The sequence below is a fragment of the Scylla paramamosain genome, chromosome 16, assembly GCF_035594125.1.
Source record: "Scylla paramamosain isolate STU-SP2022 chromosome 16, ASM3559412v1, whole genome shotgun sequence".
Taxonomy (NCBI): domain Eukaryota; kingdom Metazoa; phylum Arthropoda; class Malacostraca; order Decapoda; family Portunidae; genus Scylla; species Scylla paramamosain.
This window is the reverse complement of record NC_087166.1, coordinates 8,437,501-8,451,079: the sequence shown is the minus strand read 5'-3', so window position 1 is coordinate 8,451,079 and position 13,579 is coordinate 8,437,501. Positions and strand designations below refer to the sequence as shown.

The following is a 13,579-nucleotide window of genomic DNA, read 5'->3' as shown; positions in this document are numbered from 1 at the left end:
GGAGAGGAGAAGCAGGAGGAAGGGGGTAAGAGGTAAGAGGCATAGGAGGAGGAGGAGGAGGGAAGAGAGTGAGAGAAAAAAAAGAGGAAAGCTAAAGCCAACTCGTCTGTATTCCAGTTTTTGCGCCGAAGTGAATACGTTTGCGTGTATATTTGCCCGGCAGAATAAGAGAAGAAAAAACTGAACCAACACTCCCGTAAGCACGTCCAAGGAATCTGGCTCGTTGCGGGAACTCAAACGACCTCTAATGTCTGGTGTAAAAATGATAAAATAAGTGATATACTCGCACTCCGGCCAGCAGATGTAGATGAGAGTGAAGGAGAGAGTGGAGGTGTGCGCGACTTGAACAATACAAGACCTAACGTTTCCCTGACTGACTGGCTGACTGGCTGACTGGTGGAGGGGAACAATGGCCGCCTGTGGACCTCTCCCCTACGTATGCAAAATGGGAATGGCAGCAAATTACAGAGCAAACGCCAGAGAGGAATCGCTTTTTAGCCCAAGTGACACCAGTTTTGCATATAAAAAGCGACAGTTTCCGATTACCCTTTGTACCCCGGCGGGAGGTGCAGCTTGCGTCCCGTGGCTGCCTCCCTCCTCCCGCCGCCCCCCGCGTCTCCCCGCTCGCCATGGGAAGGTTTGGAGATCAGGGCGGAGCGAGGGGCGTCCTGAATTGTTATGGGACAGGAGTACACGCGGGCTTCGAGTCTAACCGGTAAACAAAGGGACTTGTCTTTGCTCTGACGACTTTCTTGACCTTTTCTGTAAATATTAAAAGGTTATTATACAATTTTTCTTCCTTATTATTGATTTTACTTCGTTTTCTCGGGATGTGTCCTAGTGACTGGCGTGAAGGAGCGACTGTATCCTTAAGGAGTCTCCAGGGCGCGTCTCAGGAGTGGTCACGGCATCACGAGGCGAGGACGGACGGACAGCTGTCGTCTGGGACTCTCCATCCTGACAATGGCTCCCCCTTACCCCCACCAGAGCCTCCTTCTGTCCGCTTCCCTCTCACCTCCTGATTTTTTTTTTCCTTTTGAGTCAGTTCGATGAATGTTTTTAGTCTTGTTCTGGCTATGTTCTTGCTCCTTGTCTCCGGCGCCTCGGTAGTGATTGGTGCATGCGTGCCCTTGGTGCCTGGCAGGTGTGTGGACGCGCTGGCAGGTTAAAAGACTGTTATGCTAGCTCTTTTTTTATACCTTTCATTGACGGAAGACAGTCTTTTCTATATGTAAAAAAAAAAAAAAAAAGAAAAGAAAAAGAAAAAGGCTCCACACAATTCAGAGAACATTTTTTGTCTGCTATACTGTGTCTGAATAGAACTGCGTTAAATTTCAAAATCTGTTACATCTATTTAAAATTTCATAGAATTATATATTACAGTATATACAATTCCATTTCCCATGAACACATTTGACCCAAGCCGTGATATCTGGCATCCGACAGTACCTTTAGGAATTAAGAAGACATACTCTCTTTTCTTTTATTTTTAATACTTGCAAGTGAAATAAGACTGCTTTATACACAAAATTCTAAGAACATAATATAGAAAAACCGATTAATAAAACAAGAAAATAAAGCATTAGACTTGCTACAATACACTCTGAGCAAAATATCTATTTAAATCAAATACACAAGGATCTCATTATCCCTATTTGAATTCCCTCATCCTATTGGTGTGTGGAGAGAGGCGTCCAAGCACCACTAGTGGGGAGGGAGGCAGGGCAGGGGAGGGGAGGGGGAGGTTCGGAAGGCAGTAGGCCAGTCGGAAATCGGAGGGAGGCTGGATAACAATGTGAGGACAGGACAGCGCCACCCGGCAGGCAGGTGGCGGCCTCTGGCAGGTCTCCCACACCAGCAGAGCGGCGTCCTCCTTCAGGCCCGCCTCGCCTCGCCCCGCACCAGCCCAGCCTTGTCTTGTCCGTTTGTCCCATAGATCGCCCGTCCTTTGTCTGATCAACTGGAATTCGTTACTCATCAGGAATGGTTCTCAGGAATGCGAGGCGATCCTTAATGCGACCCTACATGTAAATCTAAACCCTTGATCACCTCACTGAGAAGTCACGACCCTTTACTGAGGACGACTCTTTGATTCTGTTCCTCCAGCCTCGCGTCTCTCAGTGTTCTCATGTCCGGGAAGTGAATGGGTGTCCGGAAGGAGGAGGGGTGGGTTGGCAAAGAGGGAGTGAGGTGGTTTCCGTCGCTCTTCGAAGCCCACTCGTACAGAAAAAAAAAGAGGAGGAGGAAAAAAAAGATGAAAAAAGTCCACCAGCAAGTTCTCCAAGCGAGTAATTGCAAGCCTTTGTGCGCCTCAAGAATCTGGTCACTGGCGGCTCCCCGTTCTCCAGATTTGACTCATTCGTTAGGACGGGTTTTGAATATTTATCCGGGGCTATCTTTACGTATTTAGTTTTAGTTATTGTTGTTGTTGTTGTTATTATCATTATTGTTATTATTATTATTATTATTATTATTATTATTATCATTATTACACTCATAACATTTAAATAAGTATGTCACAATCTTGAACCAACCAATCATCCAATCATTAAAGTAAACATAACATCTAATTCCGAATCTGATACTGACTAATTGCCCTGGCTACCCTTCATGATGCAGCAATGAGATAAATAAATGGAAAATATACAGAAATAAGCAAGATAAATAACCAAATCGTACTTTACTGCTAAGACAGATAAACATAACACAGTGCTTAGTTGCAACAGAAACCAACCAGTATTTTTTAAACAAATGGTGCGGAATTTTTTTTATTGTTTAGAGATGCGCCTTATAACGTTAGCCATATATTGTGGCGCCAAAATTCAGATCAATCATCTACTCACTGCTCTTGATAATTCTCTAAAACGACTTTAATTGTCCCCATGAACAGTTGTGTAGGAGGAAAAACACTTGATTCTTGTCCTGCGTTGCTGTTGTTTCTTTACCTCCTGTTTTATCGCTGAGAAAGTAAAGAAATCGAGGACAACACTTCTTTTGCTCATACAGACACACACTAATTCTTAACCTATCTTATTATTTAGTTTTCTTCCAGTTTTGTCTCTGAGAAATTCAAGAAACACATGGATGGCACTTTCTTTGCACTTACTAACACGCACTGGCTATTATTCTCTTATTATTTATTTTCTTCGTTTTTTTTTTTTTCGCGGAGAAATTCAGGAACACGAGGACAACACTTCCTCTGGACGCGTGTATCAGATTCGTATTCTTGCTTTAGAATTTCGTTTCCATTATTTTCAGAGGCCAGAGCGATGATCAGTCGGAGATTCTCATGGGTGCTTTTCTTTTTTCTTTTTTTTCTTTAGTTGATGATAAAAAAATCCACATTAAACTGTCCTAAAAATGGTACAAACGTTTTAGAAAGCTACAGTGATCAGTCGGATTCCTATGGGTGTTTTTTTCTCCACTGATGGTGCAGAAGCCTTATTAAACTGTCCTAATAAGTAAGAAAACATCCTAGAATATCATAAGATCCATTAGACCATGTTGGAAACGGACGAGATAAGACCAGGAAATGTTTTAAGAGCATGATCCTTATAGTCATTTTTTTTTTTTTTTTTTTTTTTTTTTTTACTGTTATTTCCTTCTTCCATCGTCTGTCTGCTGCCTGCCATCGGGAAAATTCAAGGAACAGATCACGCCGCCTCGGGAACCTCACCAATACAATATTCATAGCTGGAAATAAAGCGTCCTGGAAAAAAAGAGAGTAAAAAAAATAAATAAATAAGTAAATAAAAAAAAATAAAAAAAACTCACACCCACACGCTTTTCTCGATTCAAATCCTCGACTTAAGTAAAGACGAGTGAGCGAACCTTTTTTTTTTTTTTTTCCATTTCCGCGGATATTTCTCGAAGGCACTGTCCCGCGCCGTCAGGAGAGCCAATCAGAGACGCCGGCGAGGTGCTGTCACTCGGTTCTTACTGGCTGGCGCGCTGACTTAGGCTAAGAAGATGTGCATTACGAAATATAATGTATATGGCGGCGGTCCGTGGCGGCATTGATATGTAAATTTTTCCCTTTCATGTTTTTATCACCATGAGGTTTTGCGGGAGTGAAAGCAACACGGTGAGGCAGAAGGAGGAGGGAAACGCAGCCGCGGAGGGAAGAAAAAATATAAAGACGTATAAAAAAAGGAAAAGGATAGCATAAAACTGTATAATGCGAGAGGCTGGTGGAAGGGGGGGGGGAGGTCGAGGAAATAAAAAAAAAAGGAGAAAAAAAAATCATACGCAGACGGAGTTTAAATATGTGTAAGGAGAAGCGTATGGAATTTATGGAAGGGAGAATTCGAAAGCGATTCCGAAAAGAGGCAAAGGGAATATGTAATTGGGAGAGAACGAAATAGAGGAAGATAGATGAGGGGGGAAAAAATAGAGGAGGGCATTACGTATCTTGCTTGATTTCCTTGTCTTGTTGTAAAATGAAACAGACGGATGAGGAGAGAATTATTGATTAAACAAGTAGCGAACCAGAGAGAGAGAGAGAGAGAGAGAGAGAGAGAGAGAGAGAGAGAGAGAGAGAGAGAGAGAGAGAGAGACTAAGTAATGAATAAACACAAACAAGAATAAACATGTTACAAATTCTCAAGGTTGATTATTATTATTATTATTACTGTTATTGTTGTTGTTGTGTCTGTGTGTCCGTCTATCCGTCTGTCTCTCTCTCTCTCTCTCTCTCTCTCTCTCTCTCTCTCTCTCTCTCTCTCTCTCTCTCTCTCTCTCTCTCTTATCCTCTCCTCTGTAAATATATTGGATTCTCAGAAGTGGGAAGGCAATTAATAGTACGTAGTCTTGATAATACTTCTACAAACACTCACTCAATACTAAACTTCAAGAGTAAACCTGCAAACATTTTTACTTCGAAATCATGACGGCGGGATTTTTTTTTTTTCGTTTTCTGCACTTGGGGATGTACAGACAGACAGACAGACAGGCAGATAGACAGATCGACAGACATGTGGATGGTAAGACAGACAGACAGACAGAAAGACGGATGTGCAGACAGACAAACTGACAAAAAAAAAAAAAGAGAGGGTAATAGACAGATATATACAAATGCACAAAGAAATAGACAGATAAACAGACAGACAGACAGACAGACAGACAGAAAAAAAAGCACACAAACACACATACAGAGACAAACACCATTCCCCCCCGCACCCACCCACTTACATCTACACACACACACATATTCTTCACCAACACTCAAGAGAAGCGATTACTAATTACAACGAAGAACAAATTGCAAACAGACCGGAAGGGCAAGACAATGATATCATGATAGGGCATCGCGTGCAGTTTACCTTGCATTTCAGAGGCCGGGAGAGGGGAGAGTGTGCTGGGAGAAGTGGAAACGGGGAACAGGATGGGAGGGGAGAGAGAGGGAGATGTGAGAAAGGGAGGGTGGCGTGGGTGCCTTGGAAGGGTGGACGGGAAGGGGTAGGGAAGGGACTGGGGTACTGAAGGGGTAAGGGACTCGAGTTTTATGGGAACACGGCTCCTTCTCGCTTCCCGCAATGAGCGCTAACTAACAGCTAAGAATTCAACTACATCTAAGGAATCGGTACCGTCCAAAGGGGAGGATTACACAAAGCGCTTTCCTCTATAAACGGTCAAGGTTTGCAATGCTGGTGGTACAGATCCGTGTGCCGCCTCCGCTGCCTTGAAGGATGAAGATATAATATAAATTTTTGGGACTCTCCGAGGCAGGAACTTTATGAAAAATGTCGCTACTGTGAGGAAAACCTGTTTCTTCTTGGCACAGTGCACGGACATACTGTGCTCCACATACAAGGCGTGGCGGGGGAGGGAGGAAAGGGGTGGGGAGTTAAAAAGCTCTCAAAGAGGCAGCCGGCTCCCTCAACACATCCTTCCTTCACTTCGTTCGTATTTCCTCTCCAGATATATTCGAACTCACTCGCTCAGCCTTGAAGTAAAGAGCTTATACTTGCCCGCCCCCCTGCAGCGGCCGTGGGGCGTGGGGTGACCCTCGCTCCCCTCTCCTCCTCTCACTCAGTCCCCGCTGGAGGGGCGGCCATTCACTAGAACGAGAAGAGCCAAGTGGAAAAGAAAGACAAGAAGTGGACGGAAACTGGGGTCGGGCTCTCAAAGGTGCAGATCACAGAATGACCTAATAACGTATTCCCTTTCCGCGCGGCTTGTTCCAATAGCCAGCGTGTATTTGTTTTTCTATCTCCATTGAGGTGGTGGAGTGAGGCCTCCTCGCCGCCAGATGCCACACGCCGCCAGCCACACGCGCCCCTCGCCGGAAGGGAGTGCCAGGACTCATTGCGCGTCAATTAAATATGTCGTTATATATATATAAAAAATAATAATAGTGACGCTGAATACAAATATAGTAAAGCGTGCCAGGTTAGCTCGCCGGCCCTCCACTAAGAGGCGGGTAAAATCCTGCTCCGATACTCTCCCAATGGAACAAAACACTTCATTTTCAGCTGAGGTCTGAATTATAAATCAAAGAACAAAACGAGCTTTCAAGCGTGTGTACCTAAGTATTGTAGCACATCCAAAGTGGAAATGTCTGTGATGATATATTTATGAAAACACCATTTTTATGATGATTGTAGGAATGAATGTTTGCTCCTCAAATAGCGCACAAAGCTTTTACTTCTTGCCTCAGAGGAACACTAGGAATAAAACTTTCTTTAATCATGACGCACAGGCTGGAATATCCTCTTTTTCCTTACTTTTTCTTTGGCTGGATAATAAGACTCGGCAATTAATCTTACTTTTGGAGAGAAAAACGCCATTTTTACGGCATTTACTTTCAATATGATTAACCGGGAGCCTTTGACTGTCATCTCTGAGTGGCCAACTTGAGCTTTCATCTTGGGCGGGCGCGCGGCGGGCGGGGCAGCAGACACACCCGGCCTCTTCTGCAATAAGCAATGGAAATCGTAGTCATATATGCATTTGACATTTTACTTTCCCTTTCCATCAAATATTAAGTAAATTCAACATTAACTGATGCGGCGGAGAGTTAAGAAAGAGGCTTTTATGAAGTGGATTTGTTAGCACTCTCAGCTCGGACGGACGAGAGGCCTGGAGGAGGAGGAGGAGGAGGAGGAGGAGGAGGAGGAGGAGGAGGAGGAGGCATGGCGTTGCTGCATGGACGTGAGAAGGGAGGGACGGTAGGAGGAAACGAAGAATCATCATCATCATCATCATCATCATCATCATCATAATAACAATAATAATAATAATGAAACCGGAAAATCACACACGAAACTCCTCACAAATCGAAATTCTTGCCGCGTCTTAATGTATTAACGTCCTTTCTTTAGTTAATAATTGAGAGGAATAGAGGTAGACTCATCAGTATTTTAGAAAATTAAGACGAATGATTGATTTAAATTCTGCGCCGCACCACCGAGGTCATATGGCGCCCTTACGTGAGGTGAAGTAAGAACCCACACTGATTAGGAGGACGTAGGTGGAAATCAGGCACAAGGAGGAGGAGGAGGAGGAGGAGGAGGAGGAGGAGGAGGAGGAGGAGGAGGAGGAGGAGGAGGAGGAGGAGGAGAAGGAGGAGGGGGATGAAGAGGAGGAAGAGGAGGAGGAGGAGGAGGAGGAGGAGGAGGAGGAAAAGGAGAAGGAGAAGGAGGAAGAGAAACGAGGTCTGGCAGCTGGAGAAGGAAAGAAGAGACCTGGCAAGAGGAAGAGGAGGAGGAGGAGGAGGAGGAGGAGGAGGAGGAGGAGGAGGAGGAGGAAGAAGAGGAAATGTGTAAGAGAGAGAGAGAGAGAGAGAGAGAGAGAGAGAGAGAGAGAGAGAGAGAGAGAGAGAGAGAGAGAGAGACGGAGGATGTACACAGGAGAGGAAGCCAGCCTTTGATCTCCTATGAAGAGAACATACGTCTACTACTACAGCCTTGGGGGCCTGCGAGGGGAAGAGGAGGAGGAGGAGGAGGAGGAGGAGGAGGAGGAGAAGGAGGAGGAGGAGGAGGAGGAGGAGGAGGAGGAGGAGGGGGAGGAGGAGGAGGAGGAGCGCCCTGTGTTCTCTTGTTAGTTCTCATGCTGAGCGTCGTGTTTACATGAATTCAAAATTCGGTCTGGTATTTGATGAGAGTCGCGTTTTGCTGGTGTCGTCTGCCACGGTAATCTTTTATTGACTCCAAGCAAACAGGCTGCGTAAAGGACGACACTGATTGCCTTGCAGGGGGTAATTAACTAGTCTTGTTGTAATTAGAAGAAAATATGCCATGAAAGTTAATAAGACAAACTTTTGTATATTTACTTTTGTGATGTTATTATTGTTTTTTTTTGTTTTTGTTTTTGTTTTTCTTCGGTGAGATGAATGTGATCGCTGAAGATATGGTAGGAATTTTTTATGCAGAATGGTGAAATTATGAAGAATATAAACTGAGGTAAAAATAAATTAAAAAACAATAAATAAATATGAAGGCTCAGAATATACAAGTCAAAAAATCAAATTATGATGACTACGAAAAAATATTATCAACACAAACTATGAACTCAAAATACATTTAACAAGTGCTTGATATTGAAATACAGTGAAGTACAGTGCCATACTTACTTTGCAACGAAAGTTCACATAAAAAAAAGTAAGAATTATAAAGATGAAAAGCAAACAAGGAGGAAAAATAGATGAATAAATACGAATAATAACAATATGATAAAATACCTTGAAAATGGCAAAAAAAAAAAAAAAAAAAAAAATCTATTCGCATCTGTGGCGACATGAAGCTGCTGGCGAGAAGAGGGCGATGCTTCTTTGTATTGTCTTTATCTCGAGAGTCTAATCGCATCTGTCTTTATCTCGAGAATCTAATCGCATCTGTGGCGACCTGAAGCTGCTGGCGAGAAGAGGTGATGCTTCTCTGTATTGTCTTTATCTCAAGAGTTCTTCCAGGCTATATACAACCTGCTCCTCCTTCACGCCGCGGAAAAAAAAAGACTAAACAGTTAATAAATTAATAAGTAAATAAATAAAAAGATTAATAAATAAATAGATAAATTTCACCATCTCTAATTTTCAGCCAGTCATTCAAGCTCTCCCATAATTTCGAACACCAACAACACACACACATACCACACATACACACACACACACTCACACAAAAAGACTATACAAAAATATATCGCTAAGGAAAGACAGGGCAACAATTTTTAGTTCCCACGATCAGACAAAAAAAGAAAAAAAAAAAACTAATCTCAGATGGTCTTTCCCTCTTAACAAACTAGAAAAAAAGGAAAGAAGAGAGAAAAAAAAAAACTAAAAAAAACCCTTAATGAAAATAATGACAAAAAAAAAAAAGAAAAAAAAGAAAACGAAAGAGACAGAGTAGAAAATATTAAAAAAAATCCACAAAACACGCAGATTGACGGGGGTGTGGCGAAGCGTGGCGGCGCAAACACCTCCCACTGTAAGGCTGAGAACAGACGCAAGGGACGTGGACGTGTTCATTAGAAACCTTCATTAAATTCGTGATTACTCGGGATCAACTCATCGGAGACCTCACATTTTTTCGACCTCAGGGGGCGGGGAGAGAGAGAGAGAGAGAGAGAGAGAGGAGAGGAGAGAGAGAGAGAGAGAGGAGAGGAGAGAGAGAGAGAGAGAGAGAGAGAGTCATGGAGAAAAAAAATGTATCCCCGTAAGTGAGGAAGCTTCAGAGAGAGAGAGAGAGAGAGAGAGAGAGAGAGAGGAGAGAGAGAGAGAGAGAGAGAGAGAGAGAGAGAGAGAGGAGAGAGAGAGTCATGGAGGAGAAAAAAATGTATCCCCGTAAGTGAGGAAGCTTCAGAGAGAGAGAGAGAGAGAGAGAGAGAGAGAGAGAGAGAGAGAGAGAGAGAGAGAGAGAGAGAGAGAGAGAGAAGATATAGGGAGACTCTTGAGGGAGACGGGAGCGTTTAAACGGAAGGACGGTAGAGAGAGAGAGAGAGAGAGAGAGAGAGAGAGAGAGAGAGAGAGAGAGAGGAGAGAGAGAGAGAGAGAGAGAGAGAGAGAGAGAGAGAGAGAGAGAGGAGAGAGAGAGAGAGCAAAAAAAAAAGTGCGGCTGGAGGAGGGGAGGGCCTGCGAAGGGGAGACAGCAGCCGGGTTTTTTAATACCGTATCAAAGTTTGGGTCGGGGCAATGTAATTATTTCTCTAATGATGATGACATTAGGTATTTAAATGAGAAGTGGGGGTCTTCCTAAATGGGGCTGGGCGGGCCGACATCTGAGGAGGAGGAGGAGCAGGAGGAGGAGGAGGAGGAGGAGGAGGAGGAATGGAAATTGGAGTCTAAGAAGTGAGAGAAGGAGTAGGAGGAGGAGCTAGAAGAAGAAGAAGAACAACAACAACAACAACAACAACAACAGCAACAACAACATCAAGAACAAGAAGAACATCATCATCATCATCAACAACAATATGAACAACAACAGCAACAATAACAACAACAACAACAACAACAACAAGAGCATAACAGCAAGGAATAACCAAGTGATGATGCTGAATGCTCCAAAAAGCCAAACACGTGCATGAGGAAGTTACTCTCACAATGCTCACGGTAAACACAACACAGCTCCCTTTGTGGCAGTTCCCAGAAGGACAAACCAGGCCAGCTGGTGTGCGCGTCCCTCCTCCTTTACTTACTCGTACGTACACAACTACAGACAGCACAATTTCAGCCCCTGCGAGTCCCGGGGCTAAGAGTTCACGAGGAGAGAGGCTAGAGAGGCAGAGAGGAGAGGCGGACATCAAAGAGAACATAAGTTACATAAGGTCTTACTATTTGCATTTCATCTGGCTAATATTTCCACGTCATAAACGGCCTTGTGATTGCTGCCTCTATTTGTACAGTTAATCTGCCGTCGATTAAAAACTCTGGCTGAACAATGGCAATGACAGACACAGACAGGCAGGGACTGGAGAGTGATGAGTTGTGATGAGTTGTGATGAGTCCATAGGGTGAGGGAGTGTCGGCCCAATGAGTCTGAAGTCAACAGCAAACAGAGGCACTTGGAAAACTATCGTGAAAATGAACTATGGACAGTGCATTTCAAGCCCACTCCGCCAATGATCAGTTTAACGAGACAGATTAATGCCTCACATCGTTTAAACATTAATTCTCTCTCTCTCTCCCCAATGCATTAGAGGAGGAGACAGAAGTGGGTAGACTTTTTACATCAGCTCTTGAACTATCCAGCAAGCGAAGTCTCTCCTGTTTAGTCTCCGTTTTCTTCCTTCGCGCGGGCCTGCATCGATCACCGCCGCCTGCCAGCAATGCCCGGGGTTCAGAGACGCCAAGGAGTGCTGATAACACGTAATCTCCTACAGCTAATCTAGACTATTATCATCCACAGAAAGTGATGAAATTAACAGGTTTTATGCCTGATACGCGCAGCAACCTGTGGCCACCTCCAGTCTTTCTCCTCTCTCTCTCTCTTTCTCCGTCACGAGGATTCTTCTTCTCTCGTCGGAAATTATAAACAGGAATGCTATCAGCTTTAAAAACACAAATTCTTGGCTGAGATGTGGTAAAAATATTCCAGATACTCGTACGTTGGTGTAATTTTACTTTAGGCCATCGAGGGAAAAACCAAGATAATGCAGCAAAGTGATCAAAGTAATATCTTGAAGTGAACGAATGATAAAAAAAAAAAGATAAAAAAAGTGAAGAAAAAAAAAAAAAAAATGGGCAGCCGCGTTGATGGGGCAATATTTTTGACGTCGGAAGTAATAACACAAGAAAAACAAAGCGGCCGGTCCCACACATCGCCTCTCCTGGCAATGTCTCCATTAATTCAATTTACACCCGGCAAAGTAGCAACAGATGACAAACAGCGATGGTAAAAACAAAATATATACACCACAGCCGCCGTGTTTTATGATGTGTTTCCCGCAGAAGTGTGTGTGTGTGTGTGTGTGTGTGTGTGTGTGTGATGAAGTGATGCTGCGTAAAACTCATTCAGTCTTACCAGTCACAGCGTAAATGACTCGCTGCTGTGATTACCTAACGCTGCGAAGCTGTCAAAACATCAAACTGTGGAGGCTGTGATGCTGCAACTGACCTCACTCATAGCATCACAGCTCCTTTGATTATGTAATGCTGCGAGGCGGATGCTGTGAAGCTGTCAAAATACTAAACAGTGGTGGCTGTGATGTAATTTACTTCACTCATAACATCACATCTCTTTTGATAATGTAACGCAGAGTAATGGTGAGAAACTATCAAAATATTAGACTGTGTTGCTATAACCGTACCCCAACAGCATCACCGCACCACTGAGGTACCGCAGCATCCCCCGCAGCACGGAGGCGGCGCAGCAGTGAAGCGTCACCCATAAATCTCTCTCCTCCCTCGTGTGAAGGATGTCTCCTCCCGATCGACAGGCGGGAAATGACCCTTAATACAGCTGAATATCTCCTCCTTTTCCTTTCTCTTTTCCTTCCCACTCTATTCACACTATTTCTTTATCGCGTCTTATTATTTGTGTGTTTTTATTCAACTACTAGTCACTCAGCCCCTCCCTTTCATCCCCCTTCCTTCCATTACGTGATTTTTACTCCTACTAGTTTCCTCTTTAACCCCCGGTTACCCCTAACTCCTCCTCCTCCTCTTCCTTGCTCCTCTCCCTCCCGGTCTTTCCCTTCCTCTACTTACCCAGGGGCGTGGAATGACTCAATCGGCGCCTCTCGTTCGAAGGACAGTAACACGCCAGATCCGAGGCTTGGGAAGAGAACAGACCAAATCAAAAACTCGTAATTCTCTCACTCGTTTTCATATTTGCCCGCACGAAGACGCTGCTCAAGGGCGGCCTCAGTGCCAGGGCGGGAACACGAGCGAGTCTGGCCCTTGAGTCCTCCCGCAGAAGGGCTCATCTTTTGTCTCGAGGATGCCACTTTTCAAACTCTTTCTTGCATCAAACTGAAATGCATGTAATTCAGACTGACAAGTGGGAAAACAAGCCCAACAACCCGCGGTACTGGGCGGCGCGATTCAGCCCACCGCAGGGTATCCATAAGGGGTCAGAATCCCGCGAGAAGTGAGCGTTGTCTTGCGGCTCTATGGCGAGTTTTGCATATTAATTATGGTATGGGAATTGCACCCAGGTGGTTCAGAGCGGGAATAAGAGAGAGTCACGCCATCTGGCAGTATATGTCCGACACCCAAGCTCAGACCAACAGTCATTCTAGACTTAATTAGTAACCAGAGTTGAGCACGGCTGTACGGAACGGAGGAATGGGAGAACTGTTATGGGAGAGAGAGAGAGAGAGAGAGAGAGAGAGGAGAGAGGAGAGAGAGAGAGAGAGAGAGAGAGAGAGAGAGAGAGAGAGAGAGCGTTTCGATCTATTAACACTCCACGTCCAAGGAATAACTAAAATAAGTACGATAATAAAATGCATAATAAAAACGAATGACGTAATTTACACTTATTGAAAAGCAATGATAGTATCTTATTCTTTTTTGTTATTTCTATCATTCTTTATCAATTCTTCTCTTGTTCTTGCTTTAATTCTTGGCCTTCTTGTTCGTCATCATCGTAATCATTACCATCATTATATTGTTGTTGCTGTTGTCCTCCTCGTTATTAGTAGCAAT

General features: G+C 44.1%; 1 long non-coding RNA gene across 1 annotated transcript in view; it reads right to left on the bottom strand.

Annotated features, from left to right (window-relative positions):
- Window positions 1-1,535: 1,535 nt before the first annotated feature.
- LOC135107805 (uncharacterized) overlaps window positions 1,536-13,579 on the bottom strand; it is a 186,206-nt gene continuing 174,162 nt past the window's right edge. Inside the window, exon 5 of the long non-coding RNA XR_010272000.1 lies at window positions 1,536-1,960. This is a non-coding gene — a long non-coding RNA (uncharacterized LOC135107805). The remainder of the gene's footprint in view (window positions 1,961-13,579) is intronic.